Here is a 13107-nt window from a genome sequence, read left to right as displayed (position 1 = left end):
ATATATATATATATATATATATATATATATATATATATATATATACATATATATATATATTCATCTAGATTACAATTTTATTTCCACACACTAGGTCTGGGAGACTTTGGTCTAATTACTTAGACTCCGTTTTTTCCATTGTACAATATAAAAAAAAAATCTATCTCTCTTGTGGGAAAATGTGAAAATTAAGTCAACTCATTAGTGAAGCATTTGAGAGAGCACATATGATCACGGTTTAATTACTGTTTTGTTCTATCTTCCACCTAGCCCCATGCCCCACAGATCTGTGCAAATGAATGAATAACTAAGCTATCATCTCTGTGATGGACTCAAGTTGTACAGAGTGATCCTAACTAGGACGAAACCTGAGAATTCTTCCTGGCTCCTACTTTCAACAGAGGAGGTCACCATACAGGAAATATATAGGAGCCCAACTGGGACAAACAAACAAAAGACAAATAGGTTCAGCTGGGCCTTAAGACCTCCTATTAGGCTGATATGAAATGGGCACACAGAAAGTGGCAAGGTCTCTGGGGAGTCCCATAGAGTTATTCCCCCAGGAACACTCCGGGATATCTTGAAAACAGCTTGATTTTTTAAAACTGGCTCTTTCTTCCTAATGGCAGAAGTTTGCCACTACATTCTCTGCTCCATTCATCAGTTGTGGTACTTTTTCCATACCAGGAACCTCTGATATTCAGCCTGCTTGTTAGGTGAACTTCGCGGTCAATATTAAAAGCTTTTGGATCTTTCTCTAAGCACCTCATCTTCTCTCCCTGTTTTCTGGGTGTCTGGGTGAAGATACCACGATGGGTAAGGGCAAAACTTCCTTCCAGTCTGGTACCTAACTATGCTTTAGAAAAATGAGGGCATCATGAAAGAAAAGGAGCCCAAAGCATCCTGGTTTATATAGCAGAACCCATACAGTACCAGTGAACCACAAACCAACCAGTAAGACAAGGATTAAAAGGTCAGCTCAGAAGAGGGAGAGGGTAAGTCTATATTAACACAGAGAGCATGATTTCATTTTATTATTTTCTACTGTACCCTGAGGTTTGCAAACATCTGAAAGCACAAACAAGATCTGGAGCCTTCATCCTTATCTAAATGCATTTATAGGCCACTGATTTACATCATCAGTCTTCATAAGCAGTAAGTCATCATTGCCTTTCTGGAATTTCTCCATGTGCTTACTTAGAAGCTCGCCTGGTGAGAGGATGCAGCAACAGAGTTCAGGGTCAAGGGAGCACCAAATGATCTGTATATAGAGAGAACAAAGGTGTGAGCAGCAGGGAGTGCTAGGGGTTGAGTGTCTGCTTTAGTTTTAAACTATCACGAAAAGGAAGTCCCATTTTCTGCCTTTTAACTTTAAAAACTCAGGATACATCTTTCTACTTTGTTGAACTTCAATATCTAATACTTTTGAGTGTTGAATATTAGATACTTTCCATCTTCTATGTATATAAAGTTTTATTTGTTATTTCAGAAATATCTCTTGACTGTGAATTAAATAACAGAGAAAGAAAAATAACAAAGTCTCAGGATGAGCAAACAAAGCTGCCATACAGGACATGACTGCCATGGAAACCAGGATAGTCTTCAGAAGGGCAGGGCAAGGAGAAATTTGGGGAGGCACAGAAAGGAAGATATACAAGCTAATTTGAACCAACAACAATCGGCCCAATGGTGTTTAAGGATCAGCAACAACAGAGACACCAGCCTGAGGTTAGACAGACCGCTCTGGGATGGGTGTTCCTTCAGAGGTCTCCTCTGCTGCACTACAATAGGCTTTGTGCAGTGGAGTATCTCAGCAAGGCATATTGGGATACTTCTTGCTGTCAAATACAGAAGGATGTGATTCCTTCCTGAATAAACTTCTGTTAAGCGACTGGTTTTGATTATGACAATGTTCACAGGAACCGGCCATTGCTCTAAATCCCAGGGATACTGCCAAAGTCTTCAGAGAAGCTTTGTGGACTTATGCTCCTTTATGTCCATCAGCTAAAAGGACATAAGAAAATTAGATCAAATGTTGGAAGACAGAGTCAATACAGCTGAGACAAACAAAGCTAGGTGGATGAGTAAAGGCATGGGATCTGGAAAGGTACTGCAACCTTCAATCAGGCATTCAGTGAGCACTTCCCTACCAAAGCTTGGAAGAGAGGAAGGCCAAACCCAACTAATGCTTCTGTTAGCTTTAATAGTGAATCTTGAGCCAATGCCCTAAACCACTAGTTTTGAAAGATGGTTGAGGCAGGGCCAGCTCTAAGCAGGCCAAGGATGAAGTCAGCCCATAGGTGCTGGCACTTCTAAGCTGTGGTTGTTAGAGCAGTTCCTTTTTTTACACTAACTGAGGAACTGGAGGTGTTCCTTAGAGAGGGACATTTGTGCTTTCAGCTTTGAGAAGGAGCCTGTCTAGGTCATTCACCCCTGGACTTGACCAAAGGATACTTTTCCCGTCCTGTGATTACCCTATTCCTGAGAATTGGGCTCTTTTTCCAATAGAACTGATCTTGATACTCATATTCAACCTTTCTTGTGTGGGAAAACAGTAGGAGCGGAGTGACAAGATGTCCCAGGTACAGCTAAGGGCCGCATCCCTCATGCTTGGAACCTGAGTTTGCCTAGGCTGCTGTTTTCTCAGGCTTTTTGCCACCGCCTCCTCCTTCTCCTCCTCCTTTTTCTCTTCCTCCTCCTTTTTTGTCTTCCTTTCTGAATCAAGTTCTCACTGAACAGTCTAGGAACCCAGGTGGGCCTCAAACTTACGCCAGTCTTCTTGCCACGGCCTCTTATGTGCCGAGACCATACCCATGCAGCACTTTCCCAGTTCACTCAAGCACCTTCCTTAAGTGCTGTGGTTCCATCTGCAACACTTCATAAACCTGTCCCCAGCCAGGCAGCTGCAAAAGGTGTGATGCCATCAGTCATGGATATCTTAGTTGAAATTTCAGTCTAAGAGTCCTTCTCCCTTGTAGCTACTTGAATATTATTTCTAACCAAGAGGAATTTCAAGGATCAAGAAGTTATGTGGCAAGTGTAAAAGGTGTTTGGGGTGAATGAGTCTTGGGAGACATCTTTCATGAAGGAGACCCCGTAGATATCTACTTTTCTCCTCTTCCTCCTCCTCCTTCTTTAGATTTGTTTTTATTTGTATTTATGTCTGTGAGATTATATGCCACAGGTGAGGGTGTCCACTTAAGCCTGAAGCCAGAAGAGGGCACTTGGTCATCTGGAGCTCTAGTCACACACAGTTGTGAGTCAAACAACATGGGTCCTGGGAACCAAACTTAGGTCCTCTGGAAGAGAAACAGGGGCTCTTCACCACTAACCTATCTCGTTAGCTTCTCTTCTTCAACTATATAGTGAAATGCTTCCCCTGTAAGGACCCATGCAATAATGCTCAAATCCCTTGATTCTTTGTGTATTGGACAGAGCAGAATAGAAATGATGGAAGGACCTTGAAGAGTGCTTTTCTTTTCATGGAAAAGAAATCGTTTCCATGATTTTCTTTTATCACAGTGTGTTAGAGTCAAGCTCAGTGCTTTTTTTAATCTACTTTTTTCAATAAGCATTAAGAATAATTTTTCTCTATTTTTTATTATTTAATATGTTTTTACCTCTAAAGCATTTATTCAGCAATAATTGTATTATAAATTGTTGGTATGAAATAAATAATAAAAAGCTCAGTGTAATTGACACCCCTTTTGTCTTCCCAGTACCTTTCTTTCTGGGAATTACCCCACTTTACATTGCACATAGCCTATAACACATTCCATTCTCTTACTCTGGGTAGCCATCTTAACACTTGGTATTCAAATGAATACCCAAGTCTCCCTAGATAAGCATTTGACTTGAAGGAAGTCATAGCTCAAGGCAGGTAAATAAAACCATCTCCCAAATGCTGTTGGGACTCTTAAGATCCAACCCCTTTTTCTTATCTGAGATCACTGGTGTGGGGTGCCTAGAAATCTATAGCTGACAATAATCATTTCTGCTCTCACACGGACAGCTGGGAACAGAAGCCAACAAATAACACAGGCCAATGAACAGGGCCGAGGGGATTTCCCGATAGAGGGGACATCTAGGGCTAAGCCCTATAAAATCCTAGGCAAACCAGGCCAATTGCACAGCCCAATATAGAGTCCTGATGATGTCATTAAAGCACTTGCCCTTTGATGGGTCAGAGATGCTCTATCTCTGTCCTTGTTAGAAACAATAAAAAAAATTGCCTTAGGAAGTAAAGGGGGAGTCTATCACTGCAGCTTCTTGCCCCTCAAATAAAAGTTCACTTGTAATCATTCCTATTAAATTATTAGAGCAGTCGCAAGAGCTCAAGTATATGTGTGTGTTATATTAAATAATATATAAATATATTGTATATAATAGGATCCACTAAAATAATTTCATCTCCTCTTACAGATGCTGAATCTTGTTCTAGCAAGCACACACACTGAAACTTTAAAAAAAAAAAAAAAGACTTGTAAGATTTCCACAGGTATGTATTTGATAAAAGCAGTGTAGACATGGAAATAGATTAGTGACCAGAGTCCAGCCTTTTTTTCAGAATCGACATTCGTAGTCTAGCCATGGTACCTATTCCTCAATGCGTCTATGTGAAGGTGTTGAGCAGAAGCACAGAGGCAAAAGGATGCCCCGAATCCTGATGCGCTGAGTTCAAAGCAGATGAATCAGGGAGGGATTTGAGGAATGCTGTCTCCACCCCAGGGCCTAACCATCCTTTTATTGCTCTCTTCCAACTGTATTGTAACTCTGAGCGCCACAGCTTATTTGGCCACTTCCCTGGGTAGGGCAGATATTTCAACAGATGTGAGCTATGTCAACTATCACCTACAGGGAAGGAGATTATAGAGGAAAGAACACCTGACAGGAATTAACAAAAACAAACAAAATGGCACGTCAGAGAGGAGAGTGCCACAAGGGTGCTCATTTGTTTGCGTGGGTGGGAGCGCGTGGATCAAGTGGCCTTCTCAAGGTTTCAGAAAGAATCCTTTTCCTGAGCTGACTACTGTCTGCTCATCTTTAGATCCTAGAAGAGAGCAAAACAGAGAACTAAGGGCCACGGGGAAACCCCAAAATGAAAAAAAAGATGGTTACATCCACGAACAGGTCTTGCATTCATGGAACCTTAAACACGGAAAGTTATGCGACGTCATTCAAAGAGACTGGGTACTGGAGGCAAATAAATGTGAATTCAAGCCTCATATCCTTCACTGGTTCCTCCATCACCTTGAAAAAATCAGTTATGTTCTCTGAGCGTCAGTTTTCTCCATGTGGAATGGACCCACACATACCTGCTCTGCAAGCATATGTATTATAAGGAGGTGTCTCAATGGCTTACCGGAAACACCCGAAACTGTAACTGGGACAGAATGCTTGTCAGAAGTAAAGTGCAAACTCAAAGGTAGAATTGGTGACGTAAATTATGATTCATTATTTACATAAATATCATCATTTGCCTGCTGTGCTCTGAGCCCTGCTAAGTGCTGGGAATACAATGGGAAGCAAGAGGAATGCCATCCTTCTCAAATGTAAAGTCTAGAGACTAGTAGAGGAAGCAGAACAGTCAAAAAACATGAAGTGAAGACAGTGGGGAGAAGGCACAGGGCCCTGGGGAGGGAGAAAGATTCTCAAAGAAGAGCACACTGGCATTTGAAAACTCAGAGAATCTCAGAGGTACCCAGTGTGGTGGTAGCATTAAAAGGGGATAGAAAAATTACGCCAAAAGCATCATTAAGGAGAAAAGTTGCGATGAATGGAGGGAAAGTGTCCAACCAAAGCATTACTGAGAAGGCACCTCTGTGGGCTCTGGTATTTTCCTTTAAGAAGGCTGAGTTTCATACCTGGCATCATGGACCCTCAGGGCTCTCCCACATCCTGCAGACTTCTCACTGTTAGTATGTGCAGCTGTGTCTAAAGGCGCTTTCTTTAAACCACATGGCACTTGTGACAGGTTTGAAGCATCAGGGTCCCAGCACTTCACCCTGACACTTCAACACAGTCACCAAAAACGTGTGGGACATGGAAGCTCATGAGTCCTGAGGCTCATGAGGCCCTCTATACAAAGCCAGTTACTTGATACTCAAGCATGGTTATGGTACCTTGGAGATGCTCAGAGCAACTCAGAGACCAGGGCGTTCTAAGATTTCCCTAACTTTTCCAGATGCTGCACACACATGCCCCACATGCTATCATAACCCTCATTTTCTCATTGCTGACTGGTGTAGAGTAGGTTTCATTACTCTCAGTGAGTGCTTTGTAAAGTTTAAGACTTAGATTCCATTTTAATGCAAACGGGAGATCTTGACTACTTCTGCTGTTAAGCATTAGTGTTCCTAGGGTTATTCTTTTTTAGTTGTTTTAGCTTTTATTTATTCAACAGGCATTTATTGGCAGAGGCCATTTGCCAGCATGGCTTGAGCCCTACCTAGGGCCAGCCTTGCAGGGGGTTACTCAGGTAGAAATGGAGCTACAGCCAGACCTCCCTCACGAATCCCTCACTGGCTTTTGTCTTTCTGCTCCTCTCTGCCTACCCTCCAGAGCCACTCTGGTGCCCTCTGAAAGGTCATTTGTTATTTCTAGTCTTTTTCAATCCATTCCTGTAGAAACTTGGGAGCATTCATCTCCAGAACTTTCTCTGTGAATTATTTTTCCTCTCAAAAGACCTATATGCTGGGCATAAGGCTGGTTTGTAACAAATCAGATCTTCCACAGAAAGTAAAAGAGCTTGAAAATGGCAAAATAAATAAAATTTGCTTAAACCATCACAGAGCTTAGTGAGGCAATGAAAATCCAAAGGTGAAGACAGAAATAAGCAGAGAATAGTTGAAAGTTGTGCTAATCCTCTGTAATTGATTTTTCTCCAGGGCAGGGAATATAAATGCAGGCTTAGCCCAGACGTCGGTTTTCTACAAAAGAACAGAGAATCCAGCAGAGTGTGTAGTGGTTGGAAAGACAAATCTGAAATTGAAAATCCTCAAACCCATGCCCAGTTTCCCTTAAGACATTTTCTGAATTCTTAAGCTATGTGGCTTGGAGTTTAAACTACGAGCAATGACCCAGTGAAAACTCCTGCAGTAGCTCAGGAATTAGACCAGGATATTGTGCTATCTTTAGAGGGAAGAGTGTCCTAACTTAGCAGATGCTTCAAAAAGAGAGCATGGGGTGGGTTGGTTGGTTGGTTGGTTGGTTGGTTGGTTCGTTCGTTCGTTGGTTTGCTACTAAGCAGACAGAGCAAAGCTGTTTGCCCATATCTCACCAGGATCTGGGCTGAGCCAAGCCTGAGGGTAACTATGGTAAGTCGCACTCTCTGGTTCATTCATCTAACCTGGGACTAGCCATCAAAGAGAATCAGCTGAGTGACAGTCTTGATCTCTATGTACCGTGTGATATGCTAAGAACATAGACCAAAGGACTAGGCAAGAACAAACAATACAGACAAAGCAATGGGGACAAAACTGAAGCTGACCACACACCTGAGTTAGCGTGGTAAGGGTCATGAGCGACAAAAAGAGAAATGTTGAGAATATAGCTTTTTATTTTTTAAAGAAAAATTGTTTAGATGTTTGAAATCTATAAACATAGCAAATGCCGGAAGGAATGGCTCACTCAGTAAAGGCTTATCTCACAAGCTTTCGGTCTCAACTTCAGTCCCCAGAACCCGAGTAAAACTGCCAGGCATAGTGATACATGTTTGGAATCCAGTGCTGTGAAGATGGAGACAGAAGCTTCCTAGGGCCTGCTGGCAAGCTATCCCAGCTAATTGGTGAGAGACCCTGTCTTAAGGGACGTAGATAGCATTCCCGAGAAGGATACCTGAGGTTATCCTTTGGTCTCCATACAGGTGTATACATGCATCCCTAACCACTTGGATGTGAACCCTTTTTTCATACAATATATTTGTATGCTAGACAATATATGTTTTTCTCTTCTCCAGTTTCTCTCAGATCCTGCCCATCTCCCTACCCATCCAGCTTTGCGTTCTTCTCACTCTCTCCTCTCTTTCTCTCTAATAAAATAAAATAAAACAAAGAAAACTAAAAAGACATTTTTAAAAGGCCAAAACAAAATGATACAAAAAGACCATAAAATAAATGAACAAACAGGGAATTTGTTTTGCGATGACCAGCCACTCCCCAGTACAGTTCAGCCCTGAAGAGAGAAGGCTGATTTGAGTCCTTCACAGCAAGCATCACTTGCAAATAGCACTTTGGCTAGGGATGGGGATTTGTGGCCACTTCCCCTTCTCAGTGGTATAAATTGGTCTGGTTTCAACTTACACAGGTTTTGGGCATGCTGTCACAGTCTCTGTGAGTGTCCGGAAGTCTCTGTTAGTATATTAGTCTGGAAGACACTTTCTTTGGAGTCATCCACCACCTCTGGCTCTTACAATCTTTCTGCCTCCTCTTCTGCACAGATTGCTGAGCCTTGAGGGGAGGGGTTTAATGAAGACATTCCATTTAACACAGAAACCCAGGATAGACAATATGCAGAGAGTGAGAGACGTAGGAACACTTAGCTGCTCTTTATAACAACAATGTAAACTGGTTTTAGCATTTGAATTTTATAAAGCAAGAGGTTGATTTGCACTAAATTAGACAGCTCCTTACTTCTGCCTATTAATCTCATGTTTTTTCACAAAATAGCACAAAATTTCACTTTAGATTTAAAGGAACAATACTGGTATCATTATTCATTTGAAATGAATAGTCTGGATAAGCATGATAGAATGGAGAATGACTAGTAACTGAAGAAAGGAAAACATTAAGAAGAAAAAGTCCAAAAGTCAAATAGGAGAAAACAATGTACAACGAGTTAGCACTGAAAAAATTAGTGAGTTGATAAACTTTTGGTAAATTAATCAACACTATAAGTGAGAAACCACATAGAATCACAATCAGGACTCAAAGAAAGGGAGTTCACTAGATATTAGAAAGAAACAGCATCATATGAAAATATGTTATATTTCTATTTAACTTGTTTATTATATGTTGTTTGTAATCAAACAGACCAATTAAGCAAAAAGCTAAATTACAAAAACTAATTTAAAAAGCAAACAAAGCTACTATATGAAACTGAATTAATCATGAAAATCATTCCCCAAAAGAAAATTGTGCTTTTGTTCAAATCAGTTTCACTAGTAAATTTTGCCATACATGTGAAGAACACGTGAGCTAAACCTGATGAGTGTTCCTTTAGGAAGCAGAAAAAGAGGAATCCATTCTTTTCCTCTTTTTAGAATAACCTCCAAATCAAAATACAATTCAGAATTCATGTGTGGAAAACAATTCAGACCATTTTATCTCTTGACCATGATGGGAAATTATAAACTAATTTTTATAACCCAATTATCATGAAGTAAGGATAATCTTTATTATAAAATAGGATTATACCAGAATAAACTTTCATATCATACCAGGTAGAATTTAGCATTTGATTAAAGGCAGCACATTAATTTAAAAGAGAGAGAAACCTATGCACATTTAAGAAGAAAAGACTTATTCAATATAAAGCCACGCTCTTATTTTAAGTCTTTGACAAAGCAGAATTAGAAAAGGATTTTTCTAACTTGTAAAGAATATCTACAAGAAAGCACTGTTACCACAATGTCTAATGACAAACCTTTGAAGTTTCCCCTGTAAAATTAGAAATTAGACAAAATTATACAGAAAAAAAACCGATTATTTAAAAATCATGCTCAGTCAATTAGATAACTAGATAGATAAGAAATTAACCACAAGCCTTCCTATATTGTCAAACCACACACAAATTGGTTAGAGGTGTATTTTTGGACCCAGGACTTGAACTGTATTTTATAGAAATGGAACTGAGGCACAGGACATGCAGGCAGAACACCGATACACATAAAGTAAATATTTTTTTAAAAATTGAAAACTTTTCTCTAAAATGTTTCCTTATAAACAAAACAAAGATGTCCACTCTTACCTCTTTTATTCAACATAGTACTTGGATTTCCAGCCAAAGCAATTAGACAAGACAGGGGGGAAAAAAAGCATATGTGTTAATTCTCTTTGCTACTATACTGTGTCTTAGCACTTTAAAAGAAAAGAGGTTTATTTGGATGGTAGTTCTGGAGGTTAAGGAGGGTGGCACTGACATTGGCTCCACTCTGATGAAGGCCACGTGTGGATGCTGTGATAGTGATGGGAGTGTCTGCTAGAGGAAGAGATCCATTCCACCAGAAGGACAGGAACTCAGAGTGGAGAGAGGACCCAGGTTTGCTCTTTGTATAAAAGCCTTCTCTTGAGCACTAACCCAGGATCTGCCTACCTTCTGAAAGTGGCGCTCGGTGACCTCCCACTAGATTCCAGCTCTTAAAGTTCCTGTCACTTCAGCATGGTCACATTAAAGATTAACAAATGAACTATTTGAAGACAGGCTGGATCAGAACAATAACATCATCAAAATTTGGCAGGACATTAGTCTCTTTTTCAGATTGTAGTCACATGCATGCACACACAGACACACAGATATACACAAATGTATTCAACCTAAACACTACACAGAAACTACTGAAACTAATAAACGAATAACAGTTGTTCAAATAGAATACAAATAAAAGATACAAAAATCTACTGTTTCTGTACACATACCATGAAGTTTCTTAAGAAACTTAAAACTTGAAAGTCTCATTTACAATTCCTATAACAAAAACGTAAAAAGTATTAAACAAAGGAAGTGAAAGATCTACAGATCAATTCTATGAACTTATAACAGAAATTGAAGACACAGTAAATGGAAAAAAAAAACATGTTCATGGTTTAAAAAATTAATGTGTCCATTTTATCTAAAGTGAGCTAAAGGTTCAATGTAATTCTCTTCAAAATTCCAAACATCTCTTTTTATATAAGTATTAAAAAAAACCCTACAATTCATGTGGATCCAAATAATGCTCTCTAAAACCAAAACAATCTTTAGCAAAAAAAAAAAAATAGTTGAAGCACCATAGCACCTAGAGTATAATATATACTTTAATACAATAGCTACAAAAAATGCTTTTCTTTTGGCACATAGAACATTTAGAGAGAACTGAAATTAACCCCCACATTAGTGAGCTGTTTAGTTTTGACTATTACACCAAGAAAAATGGAACTAGAACAGTTCTTCAATATATGATAGTGGGGAAATTCATTGTCACATTCAGAAGAATGAAATGGACTTTCACTTCATAATATGTATAGAAATCAACTTAAAATAAGTACTTAACATAAGCTGATCAATTAAAAATAGATACTTAAGCATGAGTTCTCAAACCATAAACACAGTGGGAGAAACCTCCACAACAACTGTCTAGGTTTTGATGTTTTTTGGATATGATCCCCAAATTACATGCAGGAAGAGAAAAAAAAAAATATATATATATCCTCTGCATAGCAAAGGAAACAATGAACACATTGAAGATAAAAATGGAGGAAATATTTGGAGTCTACACATCTGATAAAAAGTTAATATCTGATATATATGTATAGATCAAACAGCTCATGGGACTAAAACACATAATCCAATTAAAATGGGCCAAGAATCTGATTAAACATTTCTCAAAAGAAGATATTCAAGGAGCAAACAGGTACATTAAACAATGTTTAAAAGCACTACCAACCAGGGAAATGTAAATCAAACCACACCAAGATATCATCTCACACTTGTTTGTAAGGCTATTATCAAAAAGACAAACGATAACATGTGCCTACAAACTGTTGAAAATGGTGGTCCTTGTGCACGACTGGTTAGGAGTGTAAGTTAGTACAGCAATTATGGGAAGGTGTGGACATTGTTTGAAAGAGTAAAAATAGAATTGTGATGTATCAGTTCCATTTCTGAAGGACCTGAAGTCAACGTGTCAGAGAGTCATCTCCTCTTCCACACTTACTGCCACAGAACCCAGAAAAGCCAGGATGTGACCTCACCCCATGTGTGCTCCTCTGTGGGTAAGCAGACGAAGGATGTGTGCTCTATTCGCACACCGGAGCCCTGGGCAGCCTTTATAATAAGAAGGAAATTCTGTGACTGACACAGTTGGGTGAGCTGCCAGAACACTGGGTTGGTTGATGCCGGCTCACAAAACCAAACACCATTATGATGCTGCTTATATGTGAAATCTAAAGTAAAGAATCAACCTTGAAACCTGCCACAGAGGGCCTCTGAAAGCTTCTGCAGTATAGACTGTCAAAGCAGATGCTGAGCCTGATGGCCAACTGATGGGCAGAGTGAATGGAATTTTATGTAAGAAGTGGGAAATAGTAAGAGCTGGAGGGAACGGGAACTCCACAAGGAGAGCAACAGAACAAGATAATTTGAACACAGGGAACTTCCCAGAGACTCATACTCCAACCAAGGACTATTCGTGGAGATGACCTGGAACCCCTGCACAGGTGTAGCCCATGGCAGTTCAGTGTCCAAGTGGGTTACATAGTAATAGGAAGAGGGACTGCCTCTGACATAATCTGATTGGCCTGCTCGTTGATCACTTCCCCCTGAGGGGGGAGCAGCCTTACCAGGCCACAGTAGAGGACAATGCAGCCACTTTTGATGAGAACTAATAGACTAAGATCAGAAAGAAGAGGAGAACCTCCCCTATCAGTGGACTTGGGGGAGGGGCATGCATGCAGAAAGGGGAGGGAGGGTGGGATCGGCAGGGGAGGAGGGAGAGGCTTATGGGGGGGATACAAAATGAATAAAGTGTAATTAATAAAAAAAAATAATAAAAAAAATTAAAAAAATAAAATAAAATAAAAAAAGAATCAAACATGTCTAAAGAGGTAATAAATAGTGATCACCAGAAGGTGAAAATGAATAGGACATGTTAGGGAAAGCATATATGAAATTCAGTTAGGCCTGAGATCTGTTATACACTGTGGTGACTACAGCTAATTCAATTCATCTTATATATTACATGTCTAAAACTTGATAAGAGAGTAGGTTTTCATTGATCTGATCTCAAACAAAACATAGAGTGAATATGTATGTGTGTATTCATGTGACTTATCCCATATATCTTAACAAACCTCATATATCCCATAGATAGATAGATAGATAGATAGATAGATAGATAGATAGATAGATAGA

Source organism: Psammomys obesus, unplaced genomic scaffold (assembly GCF_907164565.1).
Source record: "Psammomys obesus unplaced genomic scaffold, mPsaObe1.curated_primary_1811, whole genome shotgun sequence".
Classification (NCBI taxonomy): Eukaryota; Metazoa; Chordata; class Mammalia; order Rodentia; family Muridae; genus Psammomys; species Psammomys obesus.
Note: the sequence above shows the minus strand (reverse complement) of the source record.